This window comes from Triturus cristatus, chromosome 7 (genome assembly GCF_964204655.1).
Source record: "Triturus cristatus chromosome 7, aTriCri1.1, whole genome shotgun sequence".
NCBI lineage: Eukaryota > Metazoa > Chordata > Amphibia > Caudata > Salamandridae > Triturus > Triturus cristatus.
In genome coordinates, this window is record NC_140590.1 from 1228782561 (window position 1) to 1228795637 (window position 13077).

The window sequence follows — 13077 nt, forward strand, 5'->3', positions numbered from 1 at the left end:
AGCTTGGTGACTCCTCCCTTAGGTGTTAGTGCGCATGGACATCGACTCCATTGTTTGTTTTTTCCCGCCATCGGGTTCGGATGTGAATTGTTGTGCTCCGGTTAGGCACCGTTCCTTCAGGCCCCCCTTCGACGCGCAATCCACTACCCTCGACGGTATTGTTTATCGATCGCGTTTCCCACTCTTAGCGTATTGTTTTGATCTTGAAAATCTTAGTTCGGAACATTCCAGGAAGACCGTTGGACATACTCTCACCGGGATCAGTCGCAGCTGATGGAACGGACTCCATTCCAGTTATGTCCGGGTGTCGCGCTAAGTTTCCGCGCACCGACTTTCACGAGGTGTGCAACCTTTGCCTATCCCCGGAACATGACGAGAAAGACTGTGATGCGTGCCAGTCGCTTCGGTCGAAGAAAACCATCCGTGATCGTCAGGCTCGACTTAACGAAATGTACCAGCAAACAGGCCCAACGCAGGACTTCCTTGCAGAACAGTCAGATCAAGATGAATCACAGGCGCAGGAAGCCGATATGGGGGAGCAGCACATTTCTGTATCCGACGCTGACTCTGATGTCGAAGACCTAACCCTGGCACAACCGGCCGTGAGTAAAGAGCCTTCGTTCCCCTATCATCTCCTTTAGAAGAAAAAGGCTCCTGTCCCTCCTCTGCCTGCGGGCCAAGGTCGGCACCGAGAAAAAGTTTTGAGCCCCCCGCCTTCGGGCTTGGCGCTGAAACACAAACAACAGCCTTCCGGCTCGGGCTCCACCCGTCCCCATGCCGGTGCCGACCCGAAACCTTCGGTGACGAAGCAGAAATACCTTTTGGTCTCTGCACCACCGTTGTAGAAAGATAAATCTTCAGAGCCGAAACCGATGTCTAAAGACAATACAGCCATAAAAGATTCTCGGACCGAAAATCCACCGGATCCGAAACAGAAAGAAATAGCAATCCACCTGGAAACTGGACACATTCATGCCAAAATTCTGGAAAAGAGGAAAACGGGTTTATCAGAGGACTACCATATTCCTTTAAAAGAAGAAAAATGTGGCTATTGACTCTTCTCCTTACATTTCTGAAGATCCTCTTCTTCCACACGCACACACCCCTACACCACCATCACCTGACCCACAAGATACAGGGGAGGATGGTGATAATGACTTAGATGACTATGCACCACAAAGTGTCCCACAGGATCCTGATCCATGGGATCATTATAATGTCCCTCAACCTGATAATGACCCTGATATGTATACATCTAGACCTTCCCCTACAGATGATAATATTGGGTACATTGAGCTCATTAATAGAGCTGCTGAATACCATGGTGTAGAGCTTCAAAGGGACACTCTAGAGGAGGATTTTATATTAGAGACACTTAGTTCATCTCAAAGGGCTACCCAAACCTTACCGATTCTAAAGGCCCTGCTTAAACATACTGAGGATATCTTTCAAGACCCTGTCAAAGCTAGGATCATCACTCCCAGGGTAGAGAAGAAATACAGGGCTGCACCTAATGACCCAGTCTACATCAAAGGCCAGTTACCTTTAGACTCTTTGGTTGTTTCTAATGCTCGTTTGTGGGCTAACTCCCAAACCACTGAGGGATGCCTCGCCTCCTGATAAAGAGTCCAAATTATTGGATGCTTCCAGTAAACGGGTAGCATCACAAGCGGCTAATAGTTGGCGCATTGCCAACGCCCAGGAATTACTCTCAATAGATGATAGAGCTCATTATAATAAACTCCAGAAGCTCATTTAGTACCCTCCTGATAATAAACTCCAGAAGCTCATTTAGTTCCCTCCTGATGAGCATAAAGCTAAAGCCAATGACCTTATTCAAGAGGGTAAATTAATAACTAATACCTCTATCAGATGTGCCTTAGATCAGGCAGAAAATGCAGCTCGGGCAGTGAACACTAGCGTACTGCTCCTTAGGCATGCTTGGTTAAGAATTTCTGGATTTAAACCTGAGGTGCAAGCCTCTATCCTTAATCAATATTTTGATACAGAACATCTCTTTGGCCCAGCTGTTGATGCATCTTTAGAAAAGACGAAAAAAGACACAGAGGTTGCTAAGTCCATGGGGGCCTTACAAGCACCCTCCAACAGAGGTTCCTTTCATCACTCATTCTACAAGGGCAGCTCTGAGAAAATCTCTACAGACAATGCCTCCTCCTCTTTCAAGGGCAACAATCAGTTCACCTCATCAAGAGGTTATTTTCAAGGGTAATATAGAGGAAATAACGGCAGGGGAAGAGGCAGAGGTGATTCAACACCTCCCCTGCCAACAAAGATAACAAACAATGACTTATTTACCATGCGCCCCCTCCCCCCCCCCCCCGATTATTCCACTCCTGTCGGGGGACGTCTCTCACAATTTCTACCCATTTGGAATATGATTACATCAGACAAATGGGTTCTACAAATTATACAATCTGGTTATTTCCTGGAACTTACAAGCACTCCACCCAATATTCCTCCAAGGCAACACCTCATGTCACAAGAACATCTTACGCTGCTAATGCAAGAAGTTATTTTGTTGTTGCAAAAAGGTGCAATAGAACCAGTTTCTTTCCAATATCAAGGAACAGGAGAGTACTCCCTATACTTTCTAATTCCCAAAAAGGACGGCTCTCTCAGACCCATATTGGACCTCAGAGAACTCAATCTATACATTCAATCAGACCATTTTCACATGGTGACACTACAACAAGTGCTTCCTCTTCCTCAGCACGGCGACTTTCTATCCACTCTGGATCTAAAGGACACTTATTTTCATATACCAATACACTCTGCCCACCGCAAATACCTCCGGTTTGTGGTAGTAGGCCAACATTATCAATTCAAGATCCTACCCTTTGGAGTGACAACTGCTCCCAGGGTTTTCACAAAATGTTTGGCAGTGGTCGCAGCGCACTTGAGGAGACAACATGTTCACGTCTTCCCCTACTTAGACGACTAGCTTATAAAGGCCAGTTCATACAATGCTTGCCTGCGACACACAGAAAACTGTGCAACTCCTTCACCTACTAGGGTTCACAATAAACCAAGCCAAATTCCATCTCCAACCCTTCATGTCTCAAGACTATCTAGGAGCTACCATAGACACACAGAAGGCTGCAGCATATCCAACTCCAGCCAGACTCAGAACGTTTCAGAACATACTGTCTCAGTTTCAGCCTCAACACTCCTCGAGTGTTCATGCAGTTACTAGAAATGATTGCATCTTGCATCTTCATAGTTCCCTACGCAAGACTTCAAATGCGTCCCTTGCAGGAATGTTTAGCACATCAGTGGAACCAGGCTCAGGGTCAGTTATCAGATCTAGTGTTGGTAGACGGCCGCACTCATCGCTCTCTACAGTGGTTGGAATACACAAAACCTGTTAAAAGAGCGGCCCTTCAGCGACCCGGTTCCACAGATAGTACTAACAGCAGATGCATCACTAACAGGTTGGGGAGCACATCTTCAAAACCACACAATTCAAGGCATGTGGAGCCCCAACAGAAACAGCTCTACATCAATCACCTAGAGCTCCTAGCGATTGTTCTGGCTCTGAAAGCATTTCAAGTTCAGCTAGTACGCAAAACCGTACTAATTCGTACAGACAACATGACAGCTATGTACTACATTCAAAAAGAGAGGGAGGACACACTCCCTCCTACTGTCCCAGCTAGCGCTGGAAATCTGGAGATGGGCCATACATCACAAAATCTACCTCCTGGCAGAACACCTCCCAGGAGTGGACAATCTGTTAAGTTGCCAGACACAATAGATCTACGAATGGGAACTACATCCTTGGGTCCTCCTCCTATTCTTCCAAATGTGGGGGCTTCCCAAACATAGACCTGTTCTCCGCGCATCTAAACGCAAAATGCCCAAACTTCGCGTCCAGGTATCCACACCCATTATCCAAAGGCAATGCACTATGGATGAATTGGTCAGGGACATTTGCTTACGCTTTTCCGCCTCTCCCACTCATTCCATAAGTGGTTCGGAAACTCAAACAAATGTCCTGACGCTAATCCTAGTTGCTCCCACATGGGTACGTCAACCATGGTTCACAACCCTATTGGAACACTCAGTAGTTCCTCATCAAAAACTATGACTTTCACCCAGTCTCCTCACCCAGAGCCATGGGGAGATAAGACACCCAGATCCCAGTCAACTTAAAGTAGCGGTCTGGCACCTGAAGTCCTAGAGCTTGGCTATCTAAATCTACCGCCAGACTGTATGAATATCATCAAAGAAGCTAGGCGTCCTACCACAAGAGCCTGCTATGCAGCCAAGTGGAAGCAGTTTATGATTTACTGTAACAACAACCACATCAACCCGCTTCATGCTTCTGTACAAAACATTATATGCTATTTGTTACATCTAAAAGTTCCACTCTAGCATATACGTCCATACGCTTACATCTAGCTGCTATAGCTGCATATCTCCAAAATAAACGGCATCTGTCTCTCTTTAGAGTACCTGTCAGTAAAGTGTTTATGGAGGGACTCAAAAGAGTTATTCTCCCGAGACGTCCATCTGCCCCAGTGTGGAATCTCAATATTGTTCTCACCAGACTAATGGGCCCACCTTTTGAACCAATGCACGGATGTGAACTACAATTTCTCACATGGAAAGTTGCTTTCCTGGTTGCTATCACATCACATCACTTGGGAGAGTAAGTGAGATTCAGGCTTTGACTATAGAAGAACCTTTTTTGCAAATGCACCAAAACAAAGTAGTTCTTCAGGCCAGCCCTAAGTTCCTTCCAAAAGTCATTTCTGCCTTTCACATTAATCAGTTGGTTGAGTTACTAGTTTTCTTCCCTCAACCAGATTCAGTGGCAAAACGTGCTCTACCCACACTAGATGTCAAATGAGCATTGCTGTATTACATTGAAAGGACAAAACCTTTTCACAACACCACTCAACTTTTTGTAGCCTTTGCTCCACCATACAAGGGCAATGCTATATCAAAATCAGGAATTGCAAGGTGGATTGTTAAGTGTATTCAAATATGTTACGCAAAGGCTTAACAAACATTACCAGTTCTACCTAGAGCACACTCCACACTTAAACTGGGGGGTTCTATGGCATTCCTAGGGACTATACCCATAGATGACATATGCAAAGCTGCAACATCGTCTACCTCTCACACATTCACAAAACACTACTCAGTGGATGTGTTAGCAGCACAACAAGCTAGAGTAGGCCAGGCAGTTTTACGTACACTATTTCAGGCTACTGCAACAGCTACAGGTTAACCACCGCTTTGGGAGATAACTGCTGTATAATCTATGCACAAGCATATGATCTACAGCTCATATGCCTCGAATGGAAAATGCTACTTACCAGAATGCAGCTGTACTTGGCATGTAGAGCTGTAGATTCAGATGCCCCACCCTCCTCCCGGGTACCTATACCTGCTGCAGTTTCATCTTCCTTAGATATATACATTCATGGACATCTCCTTCTAACTATTCTTACTGGCTCCATTATCACCCTCTGCGGGAAAACAATCTAACAATGGAGTCGTTGCCCATGCCCACTCTTACCTAAGGGAGGAGTCACCTAACTTGTGACTGGAAAGACTTCTTTGAAGAAAAACAAACTGCTAACATCCGGGCCCAACACCAGATGGCGATCTATGCATAAGCATATGAATCTACAACTCTACATGCCTAGAACAGATGCATGCTGGTAAGTAGCATTTTCCTTTAAGTAGATCTGGAGTCAAGAATAGTAGATATATACTTACTTAGATAATAGAGTGGTAGGTGATGTAGTGGATGTGATTTGTTTGTCAGTCGATGTTAAGTACCTCAATGTAGTGTCATACAACCAATCTAGAAGTTATTAATTTACTATTGCTAAATTCAGAACCAACTTTTTTCGATGAAAAATAGTCAACTGTATTGCACCAGGTTAAATAACTTAGTGAAAACCTTGTTGCATAGTTTGAATACTGGGGCGGAACCCAAAAAGCTACTATATTGCCTTTTCAGTCAACTGGTTGCCTGATTGACAGATGGGTGGACATTTACTGTAGCTCGACCCAAGGCTCGTCAAACTGGGGTCCCTCGCGCTCAGTAGTTCACTCTTTTCTTGGTAGGCATAGTTATCTGAATCTTGTTTACTGCTGCCAGCTGTGTTTGAAGGAGTTAATATGTCTTCCATCAATGGTCTGGTTTAGCCGCCCTTTTTTTTCGCACTGTTGAAACAGGAAAGTCATAATTTTCTTTATCTGGGGTGCTCATACAAGGAGCCCACCCATATGATTATTTTAACACCTTGTGTAAGAATTAATAAGAGTACTTGAACTGAACTATCAGCTGGAGATGGCAGTAGTTGATGTTAAATTTTAAGTGCATGTCTTCAGTCACCTCTGCCATAGATTCCAGGGAGTTAGAACCCGATGTACTGGTCAAAGACAATAAATTCATTATAACTCAGTGACACAAAATGGTGGGGAGGGCCTCTTACCAGATATGTCTGTGGTTTCATTGGTTGTGCTCTGGTCCTTCCTAAAATAAAAAAGTAATGTTCGAGGCATATGAGCTGCAGATTATACACTGTGCATAGATCGCCATCTGGTGTTGGGCCCGGATGTTTGCAGTTTGTTTTTCTTCTTGGACAGTGTTTGGAAGTCACGAGTTCGGTGACTCCTCCTTCGGTCCGTACTGCGCATGGGCTTCGGCTCCATCCTCAGATTGTTTTTTTCCGCCATCGGGCTCGGATGTAATACTTCGTGCTCCGACTTCGAACCTTTCCAGTTCGACCTTCGACGAAAAATCCTCGTCCATCGAGATTCTTCAGACAAAATCATCTTCTTTATCTCTCTCTTCGGCACTTTTTCGATTCCAGGCGGCGGCCTTCGGGCCTATCTCGACTCCGGTCTCGGCCGATGGAAAGGACTCCCTTTAAGAAGTGCCCTAAATGTGGGTCTAAATTTCCCCACACCGATTTACATCAGGTGTGCAACCTCTGCCTCTCTCCTGAACACGAGGCCCGAGACTGCCCCGCCTGCAAGTCTTTTCGATCGAAAAAGACTATTCGGAATCGAAGAGCTAGACGCACCATGGCGCACTCCTCGACCTCGGCTCCACCTGACATCTTCGGAGAAGACATCGAAGCTTCGGGACAGCAGCACACCCAACAGGAAGACGACCTCGTCAGCGCTTCCGAGGCCGACGACTCCGACGTGGAGGAGATCACACCGGCGCAGAGGGTCGTGAGTACTCTACCCCCTCAAACTCCCGCGCCCACACCGAAAGAGACTCCGGTTACACCTTCGCCTCCGGGCCTAGGCAAAACCAAACACACCGCTTCCATCACCCCACCTTTGGGCCCGGTGAAGAAGCATCATAAGTCTTCCGGCGGCTCGGGCTCGAGCCAGCCTACTAGCGGTGCCGAGAAACACCCTTCGGCACCGAAGAAAACCACACCAAGCTCCGTTCCGAAGCCATCGGTGTCGAAACCTGGCCTCTCGGTGCCGACCAAACATAAATCCCTCAGCGCCGAAACTCCCGTGCCGAAACCTGCCTCGGCACCGAACAAAAAATCGGAGGCCCCGAAAAAGCATGGCACAGATAAACCAAAGAAGCCGTCGGCCCCGAAAACATCGGTGCCAACAGATCAATCTGTGCCGGAGGAACTATTCACGCCAGATCCTCTACAAAAGACTTTAACAAAGGATCCAAAGACTGGACATTTGACTTTGTCTTCAAAGAAAAGACATTTAGACAAACCAGCTCCTCCTCCACCGCCAAAACGGAAGGACTCTGCCACATTCCCTTTCAGAGTACCTTCCCCACCACCTCCACCTCCTCCACCCTCTCCATCTCCGCCCCCTCCACCTTCTCCACCCTTGCCTCATCGCTCTCCAACCCCGTCTCCAGACCCTGATGACCAAGGGGATCCATACTATGATCCAACAGATGCCCCACAAGACCCCACCCCTCCGGGAACACTAGACCCATGGGAGGATTATCATAATCCAGATGTCCCAGATGTACCTCAGGATGATCTTTATCCATCCAGGCCATCTCCACCAGAGGACTCCTTGGGGTTCCACCACTTGTTACAACGGGCGGCACATTATCATGGGGTGGAGTTACACACTGATCCAGTTGAGGAAGACTTCCTACTTGATACCTTTGACATCGCAGATAAATCTACTGCCATACTACCCATGCTTAAAGGGGTGACCAAACATGCGGCAGAGGTTTTCAAAGACCCAGTCAGGGCTAGGGTCTTAAACCCCCGAATAGAGAAAAAATATAAGGCCGCCCCCACAGATCCTGCCTATATTAAAGGACCTGCACCCTTAGACTCATTAGTGGTATCCACAGCTAGGAAGCGGTCCAATTCTCAGTCATCGGGTGAAGCTCCACCACCCGATAAGGAGTCCAAGCTCCTAGATGCGTCAGGCAAACGCACTGCCTCGCAAGCTGCCAATATGTGGCGTATCGCCAACACGGAAGCGCTGTTGGCAAGGTACGACAGAGCGCACTATGATGAGCTGGAGACTATCATGCAACATCTCCCAGAAAAATATAAAAATAGGGCTCATGAACTAATACAAGAGGGAAAGACCATTACCAACACCTCTATTAAATGTGCACTTGACGCAGCAGACACAGCTTCCAGGGCTATAAACACCAGTGTTCTGCTTCGCCGCCACGCCTGGCTCAGAATCTCAGGTTTTAAGCCAGGGGTACAAGCATCTATACTAAACCACCCTTTTGACCAGCAACACTTATTTGGCCCAAAAGTAGACGAAGCCCTGGAAAAAATGAAAAAAGATACAGATACGGCGAAGTCTATGGGAGCATTACAGTCCCACCCTCCTAGACGCTCTTTTCGCCGCTCCTCCTTTCGAGGCACTGGCAGGGGCTACTCTGCCGATAACGCCTCCACATCCTACAAGTCTCCTCCTCAGACTACCTTCACAAAGGGCTATCAAAGAGGTGGATATAGAGGAAACAATAATAAGGGCAGGGGCAAAACCAACACCGCCCGTTCTGCCACACCGCCCACACAATGACTTTCCCCCGCTCCCCCCCAGACCATTCCACTCCAGTCTGGGGCAGACTACAAAACTTCTTTCAAACCTGGGACACCATAACATCAGACAAATGGGTGACCCAAATTATTCGGTCAGGGTACAGTCTCGAATTAACATCCACCCCCCCAAATATTCCACCCAGGCACCGTACAATGTCGCAAGAACACACCACATTGCTCAAACAAGAGGTAATCTCCCTCCTGCAAAAACAGGCTATAGAGCAGGTCCCCATCAATCAACAAAATTTAGGTGTCTACTCTCTGTACTTTCTGATACCAAAAAGAGACGAGACTCTACGACCCATTCTAGACCTCCGGCCTCTCAATACATACATACATTCAGACCATTTTCACATGGTAACTCTCCAACAAGTTCTCCCACTCCTCTGCCAGAACGATCTTCTCACCACACCGGACTTGAAAGACGCATACTTTCATATTCCAATACACCCTTCTCACAGAAAGTACCTCAGATTTGTAGTGGACGGCCAACATTATCAGTTCAAGGTTCTCCCCTTCGGGGTCACAACCACACCAAGAGTGTTCACCAAATGCCTAGCAGTAGTGGCAGCACACCTCAGAAGACAACACATTCACGTCTTCCCTTAGTTGGACGACTGGCTAATAAAAGCCACGTCCTACAACCAATGTGTGCAACATACAAACACTACCATCCAACTACTTGACCAGCTAGGTTTCACGGTGAACCACCAAAAGTCCCAGATGATACCGTCTCACACAAAGCAATACCTCGGTGCCACTATAGACACCTCAAAAGCTATAGCCTATCCCAATCCAGCCAGAATTGCAAGCATACAAGCCTTGCATCAAAGATTCATTCCTCTGCACTCTCTCCCAGCAAGTGTTTATGAAGCTAATAGGGATGATGGCATCTTGCATTTTCATAGTGCCTCATGCAAGACTCCACATGCGTCCACTCCAAGAGTGCCTAGCACGCCAGTGGAACCAGGCCCAGGGGCAACTGACAGATCTGGTGTTGGTGGACGATCGCACCCATCGCTCTCTGCAGTGGTGGAACACCACAAATCTTTCCAAAGGGCGACCGCTCCTGGACCCGGTTCCTCAGGTAATTTTAACAACGGACGCATCGCTCTCCGGTTGGGGAGCGCATCTATTACACCTCACAGTGCAAGGTATATGGACGCCACAACAAAAGTTACTCCACATAAACCATCTGGAGTTATTGGCGATCTTTCTAGCCCTGAAATCATTTCAGAAACAAATCTCAGCCAAAGCAGTCCTCATTCGCACAGACAATATGACTGCAATGTACTACATTCAAAAACAGGGGGGGGACACAATCTCCACAGCTCTCTCGATTAGCACAGAGCATATGGAGATGGGCAATCCCGCAAAAAGTCTTTCTCCTGGCACAACATGTCCCAGGGATACAAAACACGATGGCAGATCTGCTCAGCAGACAAACGCAGCAAATGCACGAATGGGAACTGCATCCACAAGTTCTGCACCCTTTCTTTCACAAGTGGGGGCATCCTCAGATAGACCTCTTCGCCACCCATGAAAACAAAAAATGCCCAAGCTTCGCCGCCAGATACCCACACCCATTGTCCAAAGGCAATGCGATATGGATGAACTGGTCAGGCAAATTTGCATATGCCTTTCCGCCTCTCCCGCTAATTCCATTAGTGGTAAGGAAGCTACAACAGCACTCCCTCACACTCATTCTGGTAGCTCCAACATGGGCGAGGCAGCCGTGGTACACCACACTACTACAGCTCTCAGTGGTACCACACCAAAAATTACACCTGTCCCCATGCCTCCTAACCCAGAACCATGGAGAGATCAGGCAGCCGGACCCAGCTCAGCTCAACCTTGCGATCTGGCTCCTGAAATCTTAGAATTTGGATACCTTAACCTTCCCCCTGATTGCATGAACATTATCAGGGAAGCCAGACGTCCTACCACTCGAGCATGCTATGCCGCAAAGTGGAAAAGATTTGTTATTTACTGCCGTAACAATACAATCAACCCTTTAGATGTATCCATACAGCACATCATATGTTACCTGCTCCATCTACAAAGGTGTAACCTGGCATCCACATCCATCCGTTCACACCTAGCAGCAATTGCTGCTTACCTGCAAAACAGACAGCATTTATCACTTTTCAGAGTGCCTGCTATTAAAGCTTTCATGGAAGGCCTTAAAAGAGTAATTCCACCCAGAGCACCACCCTCACCTGTGTGGAATCTAAACGTAGTTCTTACAAGGCTGATGGGACCGCCTTTCGAACCAATGCATAAATGTGAGCTACAGTTGCTTACTTGGAAAACAGCTTTTCTCGTAGCTATCACTTCCCTTAGAAGGGTTAGTGAAATACAAGCGTTCACGACACAAGAACCTTTTCTACAGATACATCACAATAAGGTGATACTTCGCACAAATCCAAAATTTCTGCCCAAGGTCATTTCCCCCTTCCATCTCAATCAATCGGTGGAATTACCGGTATTTTTCTCGCAACCTCAATCTGTTGCAGAAAGGGCTCTACATACACTTGATGTTAAAAGGGCTTTACTTTACTATATACAAAGAACGCAATCTTTTAGAAAGACTAAACAGCTGTTTGTCTCGTTCTCTCCACCACATAAAGGCAACCCCATCTCAAAATCAGGGATAGCTAGGTGGATAGTAAAATGCATACAAATTTGCTATCACAAAGCAAAAAGAACATTATCTGTTCCACCTAAAGCCCACTCTACAAGAAAGATAGGGGCTTCTATGGCGTTTCTAGGGAACATACCCTTAGATGACATCTGCAAAGCAGCCACATGGTCAACACCGCACACCTTCACAAAACATTACTGTGTAGATGTGCACACCAAACAACAAGCTAGTGTGGGCCAGGCTGTATTAAAGACACTGTTTCAAACCACTGCAACGGATACCGGTGGTCGCTGCTAGGGTTGGGTACTGCTATATAATCTATGCACAGTGTATAATCTGCAGCTCATATGCCTCGAACAGAATATGCTACTTACCAGTATGCATCTGTTCTTGGCTTGTAGAGCTGCAGATCTATACACGCCCACCCGCCTCCCCGGCAACCTGTATCCGTTCCAGTCTATCTTATTTAGATACAACACACATGGGTTTCTTTACTATTATCACTACGCTCCATCTTTTCCTTGCTGGCGAAAAACAATCTGAGGATGGAGCCGAAGCCCATGCGCAGTACGGACCGAAGGAGGAGTCACCAAACTTGTGACTGCCAAACACTGTCCAAGAAGAAAAACAAACTGCAAACATCCGGGCCCAACACCAGATGGCGATCTATGCACAGTGTATAGTTCTGCAGCTCTACATGCCAAGAACAGATGCATACTGGTAAGTAACATATTCCTTTCCAGTGAATAGTGTCAACCGACATCACCGTGCATCGAAATTCAGTAAGTTTGTGCCACTGTGGATTAATGCCACCAGTTTGAAAATCTACCCTATCACCTTTTTGCCATCCAGTGCTTTGGAAATCTTCTGGCAACCATCCCCATATTTGACCTCTAATGTTGGGCATGGCCATGTTCTGAACTTGCCTGGTTTATATCATTTAGGAGGGAGAAGGATCAGTTACTTGATGTGGAGTGAAAATTCTCACTGACATCCCTTCATGTCAATGATTGGTTGATTGATAGATTAATAGCACTGTGGGTCCCTTTACCACCAAGCGACTTTATATTTAATAGTTAGCCAGCAATATCAAGTCAGAAATTAGTGTTGTGATACATTTTGTCAACATGAAGGGTCACCCGGACTCATTTCACTCCCGCCACAACATACACCCTCCTTAGTTACACACTTGGCTTTGCTGTCCTGTTACAAATAATCAAGTCTCTCAGCAGATCTTGTGTAAAGATAGAATGTGCATAAGAAATGAAGATGGACCTGCTCAGGTGGTATTTGTTAACTGGGACAACAGCGTTGATTCTTGCCCCTTCCTAACATTGGATAAAATCTCAGTGGACAGTCATTAGGTCGAGCGAA

General features: G+C 46.6%; 1 protein-coding gene and 1 long non-coding RNA gene across 2 annotated transcripts in view; one reads left to right on the forward strand and one right to left on the reverse strand.

Moving 5' to 3' along the window:
• Positions 1-13077, forward strand: part of RNF112 (ring finger protein 112) — a 231936-nt gene that overhangs the window by 99830 nt on the left and 119029 nt on the right. The gene's annotated exons all lie outside the window — the stretch shown is intronic.
• The window catches only part of LOC146811671 (uncharacterized), a 143302-nt gene that overhangs the window by 22376 nt on the left and 107849 nt on the right, over positions 1-13077 (reverse strand). The window lies entirely within an intron of this gene.